We start from the raw sequence: 22630 nt of genomic DNA on the forward strand, positions 1-22630 counted from the left end.
ACACCAACTTTTTTATTGCAACCAAGACCTTAAATAAAAAGAATAATTAATTGAAAAATGTAATTTGGTCAATTAGACCACTAAACATAATGGATGATGAATATGGTTGCAAACTAGACTTTTTGTTTTACATGTGAATTAAAGAAAAAAATAATGCAGGAACAGTATTTTAACCTTTCCTGTTTACCCATCAACCCTTAAATAATGTAATTTTTTGTTATTTTCCTGTTAATTATTTTTTTTAAATAATTAAAACGAGTATATAAATAAATATAAGTAAAAAAATGTTATTCAGTCTATGTGATTTCTAAATTGTCGTGGATTTAGGCTGGATTTTATTGCCAATATTTTACTTAATATTCTTCGAGACATATTTAACATGGCTGTATTTCTGTTTCAGATGTGAAACGCACAGACCACCTGCAAACTTCATCAGTTTAAAACGCTACCTTTCACCTTCATTGTTAAATAATGTAGGTTTTTATTTTTCTGTACATAATTTTTTTGAAAATAATAAAAACGAGACTTTTCCTTATAATCTTGAAAGCTCAAGGATGGTGATTGTGGGGTACAATGAATATAATTAAAAAACTGATATTCAGTTTATATACTTTCTACAGTTTTAGGCTAGATTTCATTGTCAAAGAATAATTAACTGTTTAAACAATGATTTTCTGTTTCAGTTATGAAATGCAAATCCAATGGCAAATTTCCAGAAAATTGCTGAAACAGTATAATCTCTATTGGTCACAAATCAACCCTTAAATAATGTAAATTTTTATTATTCTGTTGGACATATTTTTTTGAAAATAAATACAATGATACTTTTCCCTATAGCGATCCTAAACCCAAGGGTAGCGATTGATCAGGTAAGGTAAATATTAAATTTACAAAAATTATATTCGATCTGTACAAATCTTAAATTATTGTATTTTTGTTGGAGTTTATTGTAAATAGTGTATGTACAAAACTTTTAGAAACAGGTTAATTGTAAACTACAATTTTCTGTTTTATGTCAGATGTGGGAGGCAGAGACAAACTGAAAACTTTCTTTGAAACAGTTTTAATTCTCCAGTAACATGTTAATTTACAAACTGACATTGAGTCTGTCTAATATTGTAAATTATTTTCTTTGAAAATAAAATAAACGCAACTTCCACCTATCCCCAATCCTAAAAACCCATGGATGCCGAGTTACCAGGTAAGAATTTAGTTATAATAAAAATTTTAAGTTATTTTAATTAATTTTAAGTCATTTTAAGTTATTTTAAGAATTTAGTTTAAAATATTAAGAATTTAAGATATTTATGCTATTATGTTGACCAAATCCAAAATCGTAAAATATTAATTAGGAAAGATAGGATAAAATCCTGAAATGGATAAAGGATACAAAAAGAAACTAATCCCATGCAAAATTACGTTCATAAGCATAATGTTAAAACCACTGTTGAAATGAATTTTTGTGTTCGTTTGTTTAACCCAACCAGTCACGGTAGCTCTTAGAGTAGCGGCGTATTGAGCCGAAGGTCGTGGGTTCGAATCCCGCTCGTGACACTTTCTTTTCTTCTCAACAAAGACATTACATTAAAAGAATAATTAATTAAATTAATTGTACACTTTTAAATAATGTTTAGTTTATGTCAGGAAAATTTGTGTCACAGGCGGTATTCGAACCCACGATCTTCAGATCAATACTCCGATGTTCTAACTTCTGTCACATCAATTTCGCAGTCACACAAACTCAAGTGGTTAAAGCGTCGGAATAACACAAAATCGAATATACAAATATACTTTGCACATTATGCCAGGAAGTTTGATAGAATAATGAATGTATGAGCTGATATTGGATAAAATATAACATAAGACTTCATTTACCAGCAAACGTCGGCTTATATATATATAAAAAAACAAAAAAAAATTAAAGTTATTCAGATATCGTGAGATGCGGTCGTGTGTGATGTAGGTTTCAGAAAAACATTTTCTTTATCGTGCCAACGTTTCGACCTTTTATTGAGATCATCTTCAGGGCTCAAAGTGTTTGTCTTCTGTGTAATTGTGCCATCCTTGCGTGTCGTGTTGAGAGTGCCCGACTCGCAAGGATGGCACAATTACACAGAAGACAAACACTTTGAGCCCTGAAGATGATCTCAATAAAAGGTCGAAACGTTATCACGATAAAGAAAATGTTTTTCTGAAACCTACAACACACGACCCCATCTCACGATATCTGAATACCTATCGATTAACGGTCACTAATCTCTACACAAAAAAATTAAACCAAACCATTTTACAGAAGGTTTTGGTATAAAAACATAAGATATAATAGTACTCGCATTTAACCCCTCGGGTCTTGGCCGCCCACCCTGCATAATATATATACAGCCAATAAATTTTGTTGATTTTCCTACAATTTTGGTGAACAAAAAAGATATGTAGTTTTATAAGTAGTGAATTCATGCAAATTTCTTCTTCTAATTTCATTTCCATACAACTTTGGAAGCTAACTAGCATAATGTAGAAGAAAAAAAGCAAGTCAGACATTAGAAAATGCTAAATAAAGGAAACTTCGTAGAGTTCATATATAAAATTTTACACTGTCCAATTTAAACATTGTTTTGTTAAGATTAATAAACAGGCAGAAATTATAAGCTTCTAAAGATAGAAATGTTATGTATTTTATCTAAAAATTTATTTTTTTAATGGTAAAATATAGAAAAATGGGCAAATCTAGTCCATGATTTCTTAAGATTGAAGTAAAATGGAAAAACAAGTCTAAACGTTGTTTATTTATTTAAAAACGAAACTTCCACGTCTTCTTTCAAGTCGGATGTTAACAATAAGAAAGTTGTGTGACAATGGCCGGGAAGATGGAGGGTCCTAACGCCATTACCACTAATTGAAACGGGTATTGTACATCGGGATTGGAATGTACAAGAGACATGCTGCTTTGTTTGCCCAGAGCTTTGTCCCCCTCTTTCTTTATAATTGCATTGGACTTGGTATCAAACTTGGTAAACACACATCTTGCCAAGGAAAGATAACAAGTGTGGGGCTCGTAAAGGTTTTATTCCCGTCTGAGGAGGCGTTTTTCAAAAGAAGGGGCTTGTAGAACTCCCCCACTATAAAAGATACTATTGAAAATGAGTAAAGTCTTCCTCAGTGTAGATTATCAGGTGCACTGTAGAGTAAATAAAGTGATAAGTTAATAAAAAATAATTAAAAATACAGAAATCTTTTCCTGTGTAATTAATGTAATTAATTAAGTTTAAATCGAGATATTTTATATTTAGATAAACGTACAGATATCCTAAATAGATTTGAAGTTGACTGAAATAAGTTTGTTTATAAACATTCTCGTACACTTGACTTTTGAAAATTTTTTGTTTTTGACCAATAGAAACAGGTGTCTTTCAAGGGAGCATTGTTGGTCCTATCCTATATACCATTTACATTTTCTTTCCCATACATTCCAGTACTATCATTACGCAGAAAATAAGGCAATTTTGTCTTCTAACCCTTTTAAATTAAAAAAAAAAGCCTTGCTTAACACTGTACATCACCAACAAGGAACAACCGACATCCCCTCAAGCCAGATACTTAGGATGCATATGTAGAATGACGTGGAATCCTAACATAAAACTTAACAGAAGACATGGCCAAAAAAAACTTTTTGAATGGAAATCTGTTTTGACCAAACTCAAGTAAATCTACAGAAGACAGACCACTTTGGACGTTCCTCCAGGTCACCTAGTTGGTCCTTCCAAAAGTCTTCAGATAAATAGTCGACACTCGCTTCGTCGCCAACCTCACAATCCTCAATGACACCCAATATTTGACAATAAACTGATCCGATCCCGCTTTGAAAATTTCCACACCAAGTTCTCGATCCCTCCTAATCCTACTGTCAAAGCTACTTATCCACCCCGAGAATCCGTACTTCCTTTCAGAAGACAGTTGGGTGTCGCGTGCGAGCGGTCAAACAGTTTTTCAGTACATTTAAGGTTAATCAATTAAAATTTTATGTGTTTTGGTTGGATTCGAACCCAGAATCGCTAGCGTGTCAAATACGAATCGGGCGGCCTAACCACTCTGCCATCACTACTGTCACCATATTCTTTATCCATATCCTGTCAGATTTACACCCCCTGATTGTTACAAATCGAAGTTTTAGACTTTTCAAGATTTACCAGTAAACCGCAGTTGTTACGATAATCCCTTAATGATCTATATTTTAATAACAATGCATGCACATTTATATTTATTATGCCTTTTACAGCTTATTTAAAGAAATAAAAAATAGAACAGAAGAGTTTTTTTAACGACAAGAGAGTGTCAAAAAAAATAATATGGAAGGTAAGTGTGTGTCGATCTTGAACTGCAATTATTCCATTTAAATTTAAGTTCTCTATAATATTTAGAAAAATGGCAAAAAGGAGGGAAAATTCAAAAGGCGGGTTGAGATGGGAAGTTGGTGTCCAAGTGGATCGAAGTCATGATGGCTCAAGTGGTCGAGCAGCGGTGTCCAGAGCCGAAGGTCGTGGGTTCGAATCCCACTGGTGACACTGGCTTTTTTATCTCAACCAGTACCTTTCATAAATTTTAATTGAAAAATGATAATTGGTCAATCGGACCAAGAACTGTAATGGATTTAATAATTAAACTGAAAGTATATCTTCACGAAAGCTCTCCGTGGCGATTTCATTTGTCGCCGAGAATCAAATAGATTAAACGACATTTGAACAATGGCAAAAAGGAGGGAAAATTTGGAAAGTGGGTTGAGATGGGAAGTTGGTGTTCGAGTGGATCGATGTCACGATAGCTCAAGTGGTAGAGCAGCGGCGTATTTAGCCGAAGGTCGTGGGTTCGAATCCCGCTCATGACACTGGCTTTTTTATCTCAACCAATACCTTACATAAAGATTAATTAATTGAAAGAGGTTATTTGGTCAATCGGATCTCGAAATCTAATGGATTTAATATTTAGAAACTTAAATTGACATCCTCAGTGAATGCATTGAGAAAGCAAACAGAAAAATATTTAAAAAGCTTGTAAAATATCAGTAAAATATTGTTGCTGTGTTAAATACCTGTGATAAAGAGCAGATCTATTTTATTACATTAATTTGTGATGTTCAAAATATTTATTTTAGAAAATAACTTATATACGATTTATGTTTATATGTCACTTGAGGATAAGGAAAGTATTGTGATGTTTTTATCGTTGTGTCATGATTGGCCAGTTTTAGAAATATCACGATATTTGAAATCGAAAAAAAGGTCGATTTTCACCAAATTGCGATATCTGTCGAGAGTCATCGAAGCATGCTGAAAGTAGGCTTATGGTTAAAAAGCATCTCGGTGTCTGAAAATAAAGAAAGGTTCAGAGCCCCTTGCAGAAAGGGAGTGACAGTTAGGAATAGTGAGAAAGTCAGCTGACAACTCCCTTGTTACCTAGCACTAAGGCAGCTCTTGAATCGCACAATTAGATCCGAATTATACCAAAGCTTGAACGGGATAGGCCATTATGTTTTCATAATCCAAGAAAGGAGGGCCACGGCTACATATTCAGAGAATCCGTGCGTGTCAACTATGTTCGTCACAGCCGCAATGTCTTTCCCCTTTCTCGGTTTTCGGTTTATATTTAATTATACGATGTAAAAAAACCATAAAGTACGATTTAGATTGGGTAAACACTTCGAATAATATCCAAGGGTCAAGATTTTTCATCTCCTAGAAGTGAAAGGCGTGGTGTTTGGAATTTGGGCTACTTTTTTTCGAAACATCTCCAAATTTTGTTCCACTTCAAAGTTTTACTATTCAAGAAAATATTTGCTTATTGAACTAGGTTGAATTATTATTGAAATAGTTCGTTTACACGACACTATCTCTTTATTATTAATCTGAATATGTAAGCAAATGTTTACATAAAATTGACCTGGTTTCTGGTCAATTATCAAAGGAAATTTTTTTGTTGTACATGTTTGTCTTTTAATAGTCCTTATGTATTTACGCATAAACGACGCCAATGCGAGATCCGGCCACTTGGCTGTGATTATATGATTGATAACTGTTTTTTCTATAATGCGTAAATCAAATTTAATCTTTCACACAGACTGTACGATTAAAAAAACAATCTATTTTTAGCAACGGTTTCTAAAATTTAATTAAATTTATTTTCAGGTTTTCCTTTATCAGGGATAAAAGGCTTATAAGGATAATCAATAAACACTGGCCAGTTTTAGGTCGTTATGATTGCTTTGGATCTTGCTTCCGACTTTTCTCCTCATAGTTGCAAGAATCTACATCTATGTAGATCCTCACAAAACATGTGGTTTTTCTTCTTTCTAGCAGTATCTGCACTCTGTTTTTTTGCGAATAATCCGGTGCATCCCTTCCCAGACGACAGACCAACCAGAATCTTGGTTCTGTTGCGGTTACCTCCCAGAATTTCTTTGTAATGCTTGCGGATGGCCCTTATATGAATCTCTTCGCGTGTATCATACCTGGGATATTGTTCCATCAGGTTTTGGACTCATTAGGAGTCCATTTTTAGATGTGTTCTTTTTTGGGACCTAGAGAATTAAAAGTGGTTTCTTTTTTGGCCAACATGTCCACTTTATTATTGCCTCTATGTCCCGAATGTCTAGGGACCTCATGCGAGGATAAAGTCATTGGTGTCACTGACTTCTGTCAGTACTTTCATACATGCTTTCAAAAAAATCCATACACTTTTTGTGAACTAGAGAAATAATAGTGGTTTCTTTTTTGTACCAACATGTTCACTTTATAATTGTCTCTATGTCTCGAATGACTAGGGAGTCATGTGTCAGTACTAGGGAGTCATGAGTGTCAGGTCATTGGTGTCACTGACTTCTGTCAGTACTTTCATACAAATCCATACACTTTTTGCCTTTCCCTTGAATGAATCTCAGCGAAAATGGCTTTTTAAGGTTTAATATCTTATTTGAAAATATTCACAATATGCAATAATATTAGGTTCGTGTGTGGTGTTTAGTGACCGTTAGTTGATGATTATTCGGAGATCGTGAGATGCGATCTGGTGTGACCTAGGGTTTAGAAAAACATTTTCTTTATCGTGCCAACGTTTCGATCTTTATTGAGATCATCTTTAGGGCTCAATAAGGCTTTGAGAGTCTCTCAACACGACACACAAGAATCACACATCAACAAGGAAAACGAACACTTTGATATAATATTTCAGAAGGTTTTCCTACAAATTCGACTAAAACATCTTTTTTTGTCAAAAGTAGGATTCTCAATTGTGTTCGAGATATTTCACCTTTTAGGTTATTTCCTCCGTGTCTCATAAAATGTTAATCTTTAACTGTAACTTTGATTACACTTATTGAAAAGAGCTTTGAGAATTGTTTTTTTTCTTTATTGTAACCATAAGAAAAGAAAACACGAAACTACTTAGAAAATAAACTTTTACAAATTTTTGAAGTTCTTGTCCAAAGTTAAAGTAAGATTTTCTTGGTTCTGTAAATACTGACAAGTATGGCGCTTAGAAAAAGTTGACCCTACTAATAACCTGTGGACATATGCACATAATTTATCGAAGGTATCAGCCATGCAAAATTAACTTTTATATAATTAAAATTATCAAACGATTAATAAATAAATATAAATATATAAAGATATATATGCAAAACATACGATCTGTTATCAATCTTGTAGTTCCACAATTATTTGAATACAATATTACACATATGTGATCATTCGCACATGATGACAGTACATGTTATTGAGATCGATTTTGAGGTTATATGCATGTTTTTGCTTATATACAGGGTGTTCCGTGAACAGACGTAATATTTCAGGTTTTCCTACAAATTCGACTAGAAAGTCTTTTTTATCTAAAGTATGATTATCAATTGTGTTCGAGATATTTCAACTGTTACATTATTTCTATCTTTTTCAACTTTATCTCATAAAATTCCTCCGTGTCTCATAAAATGTTAAACCTTAACTGTAACTTTGATTACACTAAGGGAAAGCGCTTTGAGAATCGTTTTGGCACCGACAGCTTGGTCCTTTCAGCCCGAAGCACTAACAAAATACCGCTATACTCGATCCACACCAATAAATACATTCATACCAACATACAATGATCGCACTCGTAATGTTTGGTAGATGGAGTACTCGATATTCCTCCATCTACATGTCCCTATAATAAACTAATCTTGATTGGAGTCGATGGGGTATTTTTATAAAATTTCCGCCATCAGCACAAGTCATACACACAACCTGAGAGGCGATGGAGATGCAACTTCGCCATCATCCCCTCTCCATTCACACCAATAAATACAATCACTCATACAAGACACAGAAACACAAGACACATAACTTTATTTCTATATACATTAAAATATTCCCTATTCCCTTAAAAAGCGGAATAGGGGACCCTGAAACTCGCTGCTGTGTCCGACAACCCTCTTTAAATCTGGCGGTATGCCTACTCGCGCCCTGTAGGGAGCCAAGGCACGACACACTTCAACTATATATTTTTTATTGTAACCATAAGAACAGAAAACCCGAAACTACTTAGAATATAAACTTTTACAATTTTTTTGAAGTTCATGTCCAAAGTTAAATTAAGACAACTAATTAAGGTTCCCAGTTGAGATAAAAAAGTCGATGGCACGAGCGGGATTCGAACACACGATCTTCTGCTAGATACGCTGCTGCTCTACCACTTGAGCTATCGTGACTTCGATCCAGTCTCTCACTGGGGTTGAGATGGGAAGTTAGTGTCCGAGGGGGAGGAAGTCACGATAGCTCAAGTGGTAGAGCAGCGACGTATCTAGCCGAAGATCGTGGGTTCGAATCCCGCTCGTGCCATTGACTTTTTTATCTCAACTGGGAACCTTAATTAGTTGTAGTATATTGATTGGTCGAGCGGACCATGAAATTAGTGAAGTTAAATTAAGATTTTGTTGCTTCTGTAAATACTGACAAGTACGTCACTTAGAGAAAGTTGACCTTACTAATAACCTGTGGACACACGCTCATAATTTCTCGATGATCAGGAACGACAAAATTACAGTGTTTCTTTATCTTTGTCTAGTTGATGGCAGACTTTAATATGATAATTTTACATTAAAAATTCACGTATTGGCAATTTGAAATAAAGAAAACCAATCTGTTCCTTAGTCAAGCTTTCAAGGAAGCTCTCTTTCATCAGGACTTTTAAGCTATAATTAATAAATCCTATAGATAATGGATTTAAGCACGTTTGAACCCATAAGTTTCAAAGTACTGATGAAGGCGATATATTCCTAACAAGCTTGACAAAGTAGACGAGCTTTTTCTTTCAAATCAGCGTTATCCTCTATTTGCTCACTTAATAGTAGCAATAATTTGGTTTATTATTAAATATTACTATGGTTCAATTTAATTATAATCTAATCCTTTTAGTTCCCTTTAGTGGTCTAATAGAGCCATTCTTTTTATGTAAGGTCTTAGTTGAGATGAAAAAGTCAATGACACGATCGGGATACGAACCCACGACCTTCGGCTAGATACGTGCTGCTCTTACTGCTTGACCTACCGTGAATGGTTGAGGCTGACGTGGTTAGAGCAGCGGCGTATTGAGCCGAAGGTCGTGGGTTCGAATCCTGCTCGTGGCACTTACTTTTTCTTCTCAACCAAGACCTTACATAAAAATAATAATTAAATGAAATTTATGTATAGTTTGTCCGTTCGTGACCTGTCAGGTCACTATGCCTATTCTAAGCTTTATGTTAAGTTTTATGCAAAACGCTATGGTTTAAACTAATGTTAAAACCATTGTTGAAATGATTTTTTGTGTTCGTTTGTTTAACCCAACAAGTCACGGTAGCTCTTAGAGCAGCGGCGTATTGAGCAGAAGGTCGTGGGTTCAAATCCCGCTCGTAACACTGACTTTTTCTTCTCAACAAAGACTTTACATAAAAAGAATAATTAATTGAATTAATTGTAAACTTTTAAATAGTGTTTAGTTTATGTCAGGAAAATTTGTGTCACAGGCGGTAATCGAACCCACGATCTTCAAATCAATACTCCGATGTTCTAACTTCTGTGACATCAATTTCGCAGTCACACAAACTCAAGTGGTTAAAGCGTCGGAATATCGACCGGAAGATCGTGGGTTCGAATCCCGCCTGTGACGATAAATTTTCATTTCGAAAAATCGCATATACAGATATACTTTGCACCTTATGCCAGGAAGTTTGATAGAATAATGAATGTATGAGCTGATATGGATAAAATAAGACATAAGATTTCATTTACCAGCAAACGTCGGCTTATACATATAAACCAACGAACAAAAAAAATTAAAAATTATTCAGAAATCGTGAGATGGGGTCTGGTGTGAAGTAGGTTTCAGAAAAACATTTTCTTTATTGTGCCACCGTTTCGATCTTTATTGAGATCATCTTCAGGGCCTGGGATTTACAAACATTGTTTATATTTAACATTTAAACAATGTTTGTAAATCCCAGGCCCTGAAGATGATCTCGATAAAGATCGAAACGTTGGCACGATAAAGAAAATGTTTTTCTGAAACCTACATCACACCAGACCGCATCTCACGATTTCTGAATAATTATCGATTAACGGTCATTAACCACCACACATTTCTACACAAAAAAATTAAACCAAACCATTTTACAGAAGGTTTTGACATAAAAACATAACATATCATAGTATTCCCAACAAATCTTATAAGGGCTATAATCTTTTTACAACTTCGTCCATTTCTATGGGGGAAACTTGTTAGCGGACAGGGAGAGGGTCGGAGGTGGGCGATTACAAGAAAAAGTTGGCCGTTAAGTCAGAGTGTGTGGTAAGTTGATCATATCTATGACGTCTGTTAATTGAATAATTGTTGAGGGAGTGGTTGGGACAGCTAGCCTCTAACCCTGATCGATAACCGGCTCATATATCTCATTTCTCCGACAACAAATGTACTTTTCCTACTAATGGCATTTCCAACTCATCATCCACTTTCCAAGGGAACAAACTATTCTTAATTAATGGCCAAAATCATCAAAGGACGGGTAAAAGTTAGAATATAAAACGGTGTAGAATAATAAAGATGCACCAGGATACTTATATCCAGGAAAAAATCGATAAATTATTTTATTTTTGCGAATTAATATCATTGTTGTGAATTCTGTGTTGTGTTGTTTCAAAAGAAAGTCCAGTTATAAAACAAAACCTGATTATGTTTTGAAAGGATAACACGGACAGGGCTGATCGAATCTGACGATTTATATTTCAAAAAGAATTGTTTGCCCCAGACACGGACACGAATAAGATCGATCGGAGAAAAAGTAATAGAAAGTATACCGGGTCGAATTACGGTACACTTCGGCCCTCTTTTTCATTTCTCAGTTTAATAAACAAAACCTGAGGTTACTGGCCTAGAACAGAATTAAACTAATCCATTAAAATTTATGTCTGATTTTATTTACTGTTAAGATTGCTAAAGTAGGTAATTCAATTTAAAGAAATTTAGACTGTTTTTTGTAGATTTTCTTGGGGGTGGATGTTTTTTTTGAAAAAAGGCCATTTTTTAAATTTATGTCCTCTTCGAATGCAGCACAGTAGGCCGGATAGTAATATTTTGGAAAATTAACAGAAATCTAACACGATTATATGATTTGAAATAAAATCAGCTATAAATTTTATTTTCAACGTCAATCCAATTTTAACAGTATATGTTACCGTTGAAACGTTCAAGGAAGTATGAAAAAAGAAAAATCTTCGACATTTCTTATCTAATTAAAATAATTTAATGTTGCAGATTTTGATTAATTTTATTAGTTTATAAGTTGGAAAAACGAAAATGACATTGGGGAAAAATGAATACAAATAAACATTGACCTATTGACTAACTAGAGGTGTCCCTCGAACTCAGGGTTTTGCGAAAAGAACTAAATATTTCGATATTTGCGGGTTGAAAAAAACCCATAAAAGTTTTATCAGCAGAACCGGAATCGCGGAAGGAATTAAAACTTTTCTTCAAATTTTTGAGTTGGAGGTCACATGAAAAACTCAAAATTCGAAAAATTTGTAAAACAGGCTGGATTTCTTTAAATTTAATAACCAACTTTAGCTATCTGTTAGCTATAAAATAAACCATAAATTTTATTTTCAATGTCAATCCCGGCCATTATACTTAACAGTGTATGTTTAATATAGACATGTCAAAGGAAGTAACAAATAAAAAAATCAAACTTTCTTATTTAATTAAACAATTTCAATATTGTAGATTTTACAAAACACTAGCAATAATAATTAAACTCGGGGAGGTCGGTGGTCGCAACGATTTAGGCGTTGACACGGCGCTCATCACTGTAAGGTGAAGGTCCCGAGTTCGAATCCAGCGGCCCTGCATTCGAATGGGCTTTTTTCAAAAACACCGGCACCCTAAGGGCTTATATGACCTCTGCTGTTGCGAAAAAATATTAAAATCATAAATTAGAAAATATCGGTAAAACAGTGCAAATAAATCTGTGGGTGACAAACGAGCGGTGCCTCTCTAACTCAGGTTTTTGCAAAGAGAACTTAATTTTTTGTCATTAGCAGGCTGAAAAAAAAAACACAAAATTTTTATTTCCAGAACCTGAATCGTGGAAGTAATTAAAATATTTCTTCAAATATTTGAGTTGGAGATCACATGGAAAACCCAAAATCCGAAAAATTTGTAAAAATAGACACAGTTTTTGTTCAATTTAATTACCAGCTTTAGCAGTCTGTTGGTACATATAAAATAAGCAATAAAAGTATTTTCAATGTTTATCCAGGCAATTATACTTAAAGGTATATGTTTAATTTAGAAATGCCAAAGGAAGTATGAAATAAAAGAAAAATATCGACTTTTCTTATTTAATTAAAATAGTTCACTATTGTAGATTTTGATTACTTTTATTATTTTGTAAGTTCGAAAAATGAAAATGATTTTGGGAAAAAATGAATGCAATTGAACATTGACCTATTGACTAACGTATTGACTTATAATTACTAGACTGGAGAATTGTAACGCTGGAAAACATAGAGAGAAATGTATTGTTTTTATTAGTTTAGGGGTTCTGCTGTACAGGTGGCCGATTTTTTCTTTTTTACAGGGTTATACCTAATCAACCCCCCGGGGTACCGGTGTTTTTGAAAAAAACAATAAAAAACGGCCATTTTAATTTATGTCCTCTTCGAATGCAGCACAGTGAGCCGGAAAGAATATTTTATAATATTGACAGAAATGTAACACTATTATATTTATAACAATATACCATAATAGAAGAAACACTAGTAATAATATTTAAAATAATAAAATAAAAAATATTTGTAAGCGCAGTGCAAGTAAAAATCCGAAACAGATTAGATATCGAGTGTGACAAACTAGGGTGCCCCTCGAAGTCGGGTTTTTGCAAAAAGAACTCAATTTTCGACATTTGCGGGTTGAAAAAACCCCACAAAATTTTTATCAGCAGAACCAGAATCGCGGAAGGAATTAAAATTTTTCTTCAAATTTTTGAGTTGGAGGTCACATGGAAAACTCAAAATCCGTAAAATTTATAAAAACGGACTGAATTTCTTTACATTTGATTACTAACTCTAGCAATCTGTCGATATTCATAAAATAAGCCATAAATTTTATTTTCATTGTCAATTCAGACAATTATACTTCACACGTTTAGTACAGAAATGAATAGAAATAAATAAATTTAAAAAAAATCGACTTTTATTATTTAATTAAAATAGTTCAATAATGTAATTTTTACACAACATTCGCAGTAATAATTAAAATAATAAAACAGAAAATATCGGTATAGCACAGCGCAAATAAAAATCCAGGTAGCGTATGGAGTAAAGACAAACGAGCGGTGCCTCTCGAAGTCAGGTTTTTCAAAGAGAACCACATTTTTCGACCATTTGGGGGTTGAAAAAACCCACAAAATTTTTACCACCAGAACCGGTGAATCACGGAAGGAATTAAACATTTTCATCAAATTTTTGAGTTAGAGATCACATGGAAAACCGCAAATCCGTAAAATTTGTAAAAACGGACTGAATTTGTTTAGCAAGCATAAGTTTTATTTTCAATATCAATCCAGGTAATAATACTTCACAGTACACGTTTAGTACAGAAATGATTAGAAATAAATAAAAAATATCGACGTTTCTTATTTAATTAAAATAGTTCAATATTGTAGATTTTACACAACATTCGCAATAATAATTAAAATAATAATATAGAAAATATCGATATAGCACAGCTATGGAGGAATGACAAACGAGCGGTGCCTCTCGAAGTCAGGTTTTTTCAAAGAGAACTAAATTTTTCGACCATTTGGGGGTTGAAAAATCCTACAAACTTTTATCACCAGAACCAAAATCGCGGAAGGAATTAAAATTTTTCTTCAAATTTTTGAGTTGAAGATCACATGGAAAACTCAAAATCCGTAAAATTTGTAAAAACGGACTGAATTTGTTTACATTTAATTACCAACTCTAGCAATCTGTTGATACACATAAAATAAGCTATAAATGTCTGGTGATTCGTGACCGTTAGTCTATGATTATTTGGAAATCGAGAGATGCGGTCCGGGGTGACGTAGGTTTCAGAAAAACCTTTTCTTCACCGTGCCAACGTTTCGATCTTTAGTGAGATCATCTTCAGGGCCTGGGATTTACAAACATTGTTTAAATTTAACAAATACATGTAGGATGTGGAAAATGTGAATTTATACAATGCAAAAAAAATTTATATTCAATCAAAGTATTTCTACTCACAAACACTTTGAGTGAGTAAAAATACTTTGATTGAGTATAAATTTTTTTTTGCATTGTATAAATTCACTTTTTTCCACATCCTACATGTATTTGTTAAATTTAAACAATGTTTGTAAATGAAATAGAAACGTGTGGTGTTTAGAGACCGTTAAATAAAATTAATAATGATTAATTGGATTAATAATGCATTAAGTAATGATTATTCAGAAATCGTGAGATGCGGTCTGGTGTGACGTAGGTTTTAGAAAAACATTTTCTTTATCGTGCCAACGTTTCGATCTTTATTGAGATCATCTTCAGGGCTCAAAGTGCTTTCTTGTCGCCCCTCTCGGATGGACAAGAATGACACATCTACACGGAAAACAAACACTTTGGGCCCTGAAGATGATCTCAATAAAGTTCGAAACGTTGGCACGATAAAGAAAATGTTTTTCTAAAACCTACGTCACACCAGACCGCATCTCACGATCTTCAAATAATCATTAGAAACGTTCATAATGATTCGTATAAAAGAAATCATTGCTCGTTCATTCCGTATGATTAAAATAATTAGTGATCAGCTTTCAACATTATAATTAAATATGAACAATCCATCAGGGATGAGACCAACTGCAACGACAATCATAGTTCCGCTAAGCTTCCGATGGATAAACCATTTTTATTTGGAAGGAAACGTTGAGAGATCAAAGAAGTAAGTGAGTGTTTTCTTTCCAATTGGCTTCATATCTGATCTTTTTTTTGGTAAGTAATACTTTAGGTGAAATTATGAGACCAGCCAGAGTACAAAACGGTTATCTCAAGAAAAGGGTCTCCCATCCCAGCCATTTTGCTTATATCCCCCGAAAGAGACACGAATCGATGGCTCCTTACCGAGGATAACACCCATTTTTACGGTGTTTATATTTAATAACGACTCGGTCCCGGAGATGTTTATAGCGGAATTCGATTTCCAGTTAGGGGCCAGAGTGACACCGCGGGGGGCGACGGCCATTCGGGGAAGAGGGTCCGGAAGCCTTCGCCGTCCGTGGGAGAGACACACGAGGAGGTCGCCAATTAGGCGACCTGCCGATTTTTTTTTCTTTCAGTTTATTTCAATTGGCGGGAGGAAGAACGCCCGGACCGAATCGGTCCTTTCGTTCTACATCTCGGAGTCGATCAACCGAAGTAAGAAGGAGAGAATGGCCTCTGTACAACTAGTTAGACAAAGCCATAAAAATCCATTATGGGAATTTGAACCACGAAAATATTTGATGAGGTGAAAATTCGAATTTGGCCAAAACTAAAACCTATTTTATACAGTATCTGCCGATGAACAATAAAATGTCTAAATCCTGCTTGTTAAACGATTAATAAATTATATAAAATTTTCAAGCCAAAACAACATTCTTTATGTTAAAATAGGAATTTTCATAAATGTAATTTTATGTAATTGTTCGAAAGCCAATGAAATTTGATCGATCAGCTTGTAGTGAGACAACGTTTGGCTCCAGCGTCACATAATTTTCTTATCATTCGACAAGAAATTATATTAAATATAAAAATCGGAATTGATCAATGCAACTCTAAAATATTTTTCTAAATTCTCTAATTCTCTCTTCATTATGTTTTGTACTTTTATTGGTCAGACCCATGGAAGATTTCAGAATATTTAGAATTTGTGGCAGATAAACCTAGTTCAACTAAGTGTGACTTATGGCTTTTTTATGTATTGAGATCATTTATATTGATGAATAAGAATTTTATTTCGTATCCATACATAACATACATAATAATTTGTTTGGACTAACGGATTTTCACTTCACCTCTATTTATGTATTCAGATAAAACATAGACTTATGAATTTACTGTTTTATTTTGGGAAAATTATGATAAAACAACAATTACGAAAAAGAGGGATACCCCGACTAAGTATAGGCCATGCGAAGTTGACACACGGATTTTTTTAGCCAACCTTGGCTCTGCTTGCCGGGTTCCGATTTTTGGAGGAAACAGTGCTGTTTTATTGTATATAATATTTGGTAGATACCTCGTTTTGTGTTTTCCTTTGTGTTTATTGCGACTGAATGTATTCATTAGCGAAAATGTGTAGTGTAATAGGGCTGATAGTGTAATATTGAGTACTTTTTTTAAGCTCCATTTTGTATATATGTACTTTTGAGCTAATATAAATCAATCAATCCATCAAATTACTTTGGTAAATCTAAGTATTCTATTAATATTAACTACATTATATTTGGTGGTCTGATTGACGAAATTGCTTCTTTCTTAAATTAATTAATCTTTTCATGTAAGACTGGTTGAAATGAAAAAAAATTAACTTTCCTTCTTTTAACTTATTATAAAAACAGAATAAACAATGATCAAAAACCTGAAATACATCTGTCACAGACGTCAAATTCAACGAGAATAAACGAACCTGGAAAGTTCAGGATCCACTACTTTGAAATATAATTTATTGAGAAAAATGTAAGTATTAAATAAATATTAACTTTACTTCTTTTAATGTGGATTAAAAAAGTTTAAACTTAGCTCCAACCCCTGAAAATTAACTTTCACAGATATCAATTTCAGCGAAAATCGACGGACCAATATAATACCGGATCAAACAACGCACCAATATGATTTATTGAGAAAAATGTAAATATTCAATTAATATAAACTTTATTTCTTTTAACGTAATTTAAAAAAGGTTAAACTTTTCTCTAACAACTAATATTCGACTTTAACAGATATCAAATTCAGCGAGAATAGGCGGACCAGGCAAGTTCAGGATCAGACTGCTGTCAAATATTAAGCTATTGAGAAAAAAATCTAAGTATTCCATTGGTAGTAACTTCCATTCTTTTAACTTAATACAAAACAAGATTAAATATTAATCCAAAACCTGTAATACAACTGACACAGACGTCAAATTCAGCGAGAAAAAACGGACCAGAAAAGTTCAGGATCAACTACTTTCAGATATTATTTATCGAGAAAAAATGTAAACATTCCATTAATATTAATTTCAGTTCTTTTAACGTGATTTAAAAAAGGTTAAACTTTGCTCTAACAACTAAAATTCAACTGTAACAGATATCAAATTCAGGGAGAATAGACGGACCAGGAAAGTTCAGGATCAACTACTTTCAGATATTATTTATCGAGAAAAAATGTAATCATTCCATTAATATTAATTTCACTTCTTTTAACGTGATTTAAAAAAAGGTTAAACATTGCTCTAACAACTAAAATTCAACTTTAACAGATATCAAATTCAGCGAGAATAGACGGGCCAGGAAAGTTCAGGATCAAACTCCTGTCAAATATTAAGTTTTTGAAAACAATCTAAGTATTCCATTGATAGTAACTTTCATTCTTTTAACTTAATACAAAAAGAAAAGATAAAACTTTGATCCAAAACCTGTAATACAACTGTCACAGATGTCAAATTCAGCGAGAATAGACGAACCAGGATCAAACTACTATCCAATGTTAACTTATTGAGAAATACTTTTATTTTTACCTAATGCAAGAAAAGGTGATCGAACACCTGAAATACAACTGTCTTAGACTTAAAATATTGCGCGCCAAGACGGACCCGGAAAATACTGGATCCAACTGCTTCACAATGTTGTCAATTTGTAAAAAATTATATCTATAATAATAATAAGATGCTTTATTCGAAGGGAAAATTCGAAAGGTGGGGTTGAAGTGGGAATTTGGTGTCCGAGAGGATCGAAGTCACGATAGCTCAAATAGAGCAGGCGTATTGAGCCGAAGGTCGTGGGTTCGAATCTTGCTCATTACACTGGTTTTTTAACTCAACCAATACCTTACATAAAGATCAATTAATTGGAAGTTATTTGGTCAATCTGACCACGAAATCTAATGTATTTTATAGACTTACGCTAGCTGAAACTACTTCATAGGAAATAATAATTTCATAAAATTAACTGGACATGATCTCAATTTTTTAAGTGAATATGTACTGTTTGTTCTGGTTTTTCTAGAAATTTTTCTCACAATTCAACAAAGCCAAAGTCAATTTCCGGTTCAAAACCGAAGGTGCGACTCACAAAAAATGGCCGGATAAGACGGTGCCCGGTGGAATGAGCGTTGATAATGTATGATTTACTGCATAATCGGAAGAGATGGCGTTGGCAGCTACGTGTGGCGTACAATAGCTCCGGGCTTCTTCGCCCTTTCTTACAGATTTCAAATAACTTAATCACCTGAACAGATACAGACCGTGGACGACAATGTGATTATTACCATTGTATGCGTTAGTCTCGCAGCGGGTATAACTTATCAACTGAAAACCCATTTACGTCAATCAGAAAGGGGACCAATTGAAAAAAAATCTGAATACAGTGTTTATTACCTATGAGCGTCACGGCTCTATTGAGGAATTCTTAACCTCGGTTATTCGAGAATCTGGAAAATTTTTTTCAATTACTCTTAATCTTTATTGGTTGAGATAAAAAAGCAAGATTACGAGCGGGATTCGAACTCAACAATCTTAAATATGTCTACAGATTGACATATGTAAGAGTTTTTTTTCAGGCGATCTCAAATTTTCTTGAAGACCGACACAATCCCAACATTGTCAAGGACTGTTTCTTTTTTCGACCTATTTTAAAGCCATCATCAGGGCGAAACTGTCTTAAATCAGTCTACAGATTGACATATATAAGAGTTTTTTTTCAGGCGATCTCAAATTTTCTTGAAGAACGACACAGTCCCAACATTGCCAAGGACTGTCTTTTTTCGACCTATTTTAAGGCCATCATCAGGGCAAAACAATCATGTCACAAACAATATGTCTACAGATTGACATAATTAAGTAATTTTTTTTATAGGATGTCTCAAATTTCCTTGAAGACCGACTCAGTCCAAACGTTGCCAAGGACTTTCTATATATGTATATANATTTGTAAAGATTGTTTAATTAGATAGATTAACATATTTAAGTTTTTTTTAAAAGGCGGTCGAAAATTTCCTTCAAGGCTCAGACACTCAGACCGAAAATCGCCAAGGGCAGACATTGAAATTTGAGATCGCCTGTAAAAAACTTAAATATATCAATTTGCAAACATATTTAAGATTGTTTTGTAAGTTCTTTATAGTTATATTGATTGTTAAATCAATTGTACAAATATTTTTCATTATTACAATTAATTAAGGTTTTCAGTTGTGAAAAAAAAGTCAATGGCTCGAGCGGGATTCGAACCCACGATCTTCGGCTTGATACGACGCTGTTCCACCACTTGAGCTATCATGACTTCGATCCACTCGGACACTAACTTCCCATCTCAAACCCACCTTTCGAATTTTCCCTCCTTTTTGACATTTTCAAATTCGAATGGTGCGGTTGAGATGGGAAGTTAGTGTCCGACTGGATCGAAGTCACGTTAGCTCAAGTGATACAGCAGCGGCGTATTAAGCCGAAGGTCGTGGGTTCGGATCCCGCTCGTGACACTGACTTTTTTATCTCAACCAATACCTTGCATAAAGATGAAATAATTGAAAAAAGTTATTCGGTCAATCCGACCACGAACTCTAATGAATCTGGATAATTTTGAAAATATCGAAACCGATTTGAAAAGTTAACCAATGGTAATTTAATTAGTAATCGCGAATTTTTTTACATCATACTAAAGGTGGAAAGGAGATGGTTATTAATATAGGATTTCTTCGGGTGTGCGGTTGGGCGTGGAGGCGGCAGTTCGCTAAGGGCGGCATTAGGGAGCCCCATCCCAGGCAATTACTAGCCCATGAAGGGTTGCCCATCCCTCATTTAGTGTCAACTTTAATCAACTAACTCTACCCCCTCTTTTCAACAATAACAAATATTTTTATATAATAATGTTATAACTTTCCGGTCGATAACAGGGGGGCTTTCAAACCGACAAAATTTCAACAATCCTCTACAGTAGGTTTTTTGTTGTATTATATATGTTAATAGTATTAATAAAGGGTAGTAAAAAAATAACAAACCAACGGACTTTCCATCCAATAAGTTTTAATTAAGGCATCTTTCTCCAAATTTGAGCGATTATCTGTGTGCTAAGCAGGAAGTAGCTATTTTGTTTCCTGAAGATGGACCAATTGCACAAAATCTAAAAAATCTCACTAGGATTTCTTGGATTTTTTAATACCCTTAGTCTATATTGAGTTGATTTTGATGTATGTTTTGGCGCTTCGGGCTCTTTGCCCATCTTCAGCAGCCTAAATGAGTTAATTACTGCTTAGCACACCACAACTAACGGACTTTCCTTCCAAAAGTCATCGGACATGATCTCAATTTTTTATGTACTGTTTCTGCTGGGTTTTCAAGAATTTTTCACACAATCCAACAAATCCAAAGACGATTCAAAACTGAAGGTGCGACTCAGACTGAACAGGCAGACTCAGACATAATAATATTGTCCATGATAATAATATTGTCAAAAATCCTCGTCAAAATATTGATTAAGGATAGTAAAAATCCATGAAATCAGTGGTATTTTTATTTTATGGACATTTCGGGCTATTTGCTCAGAACTTTCCTTCCAACAAATTTTAATTAAGGCAACTTCAGCCAAACTGGAGTGGGTGACTATCGGGTGCTAAGCAGAATTAACCCATTTGGGCTGCTGAACAATAGCCAATAGCCCGAAACGTCCATAAAATAAAAACCTCTCCACAAATTTCTTGGATTTTTTAAATACTATTCATCTATATTAAGTTACTGGCCATGATCTCAATTTTTTAAGTGAATAAGTACTGTTACCGCTGGTTTTTCAAGAATTTTTCTGACAATCTAGCAAAGCCAAAGTTAATTTCCGGTTCAAAACTGAAGGTGCGACTCAGACCAAACAGACAGACTCTGCCAGAAATCCATGATAATAGTATTGATTAAGGGTAATAGAAAATCAAGAATACGGAGTATTTTTATTTTTTGGATATTTCGGGGTATTTGCTCATCTTCAGCATACCAAATGACCTTGGCAGTAACAACTGAATTTGCCTTCTTCTTCAAGACCTTGATCCAGAAGTTCCTGAGTGAAAATGTGGACCATATTTTCCAAAAGTAAAAAGTTTTCAAAGAAATCCAAAGTCGATTTCCGGTTCAAAACTGTAGGTGCGACTCAGACTGAAGACAGATAGACTATTGTATTGATTGTATTAATTAAGGGTATTAAAAATTCAAGAAATCCGTGGTATTTTAATTTTTTCGTTTCGAGCTATTAGCCCATCTTCAGAATACCAAATGAGTTAATTCCTGCTTAGAATTTTTAGAATTTTAATTAAGGGTATTAAAAATCCAAGGAATCCGTATTTTTATTTTTTGGAAATTTCGGGGTATTTCCTCATCTTCAGAATACCAAATGAGCTTGGTAGTAACAACTGAATTTGCTTTCTTCTTCAAGACCATACCTTGATCCAGAGTGTTCCAGAGTGAAAAAGGGTCCATATTCTCCAAAAGTAAAAATTTTTCAAAGAAATCCAAAGTCCATTTTCGGTTCAGAACTGACGGTGCGAATTAGACTGAACAGACAGATAGACTATTGTATTGATTGTATTAACTAAGGGTATTAAAAATCCAAGAAATCCGTGGTATTTTTATTTTTTGGCGTTACGAGCTATTTGCCCATCATCAGAAACCAAATGAGTTAATTCCCGCTTAGCAACCACAAACCAACGGACTTAAGTTACTGGATATGATCTCAATTTTTTATGTAAAGTTGTGCTGGTTTTTCAAGAATTATTTCACAATCCAACAAAGCCAAATTCAATTTCCGGTTCAAAACTGAAGTTGTGACTTAGACTGAACAGACAGACTGAACAGGCAGACAGACAGAAAT

At 34.0% G+C, this 22630-nt stretch overlaps 1 long non-coding RNA gene across 1 annotated transcript; it reads left to right on the forward strand.

Annotated features, from left to right (window-relative positions):
* The first annotated feature begins 395 nt into the window (after positions 1-395).
* Positions 396-1193, forward strand: LOC112127773. Its single transcript, XR_002910727.1, has 3 exons — positions 396-473; positions 684-869; positions 1020-1193. It is a non-coding gene; the product is annotated as an uncharacterized LOC112127773 (long non-coding RNA).
* Positions 1194-22630: the final 21437 nt, after the last annotated feature.

The sequence above is a fragment of the Cimex lectularius genome, unplaced genomic scaffold (assembly GCF_000648675.2).
Source record: "Cimex lectularius strain Harlan isolate CLEC.00 unplaced genomic scaffold, Clec_2.1 scaffold168, whole genome shotgun sequence".
NCBI classification, from domain to species: Eukaryota; Metazoa; Arthropoda; class Insecta; order Hemiptera; family Cimicidae; genus Cimex; species Cimex lectularius.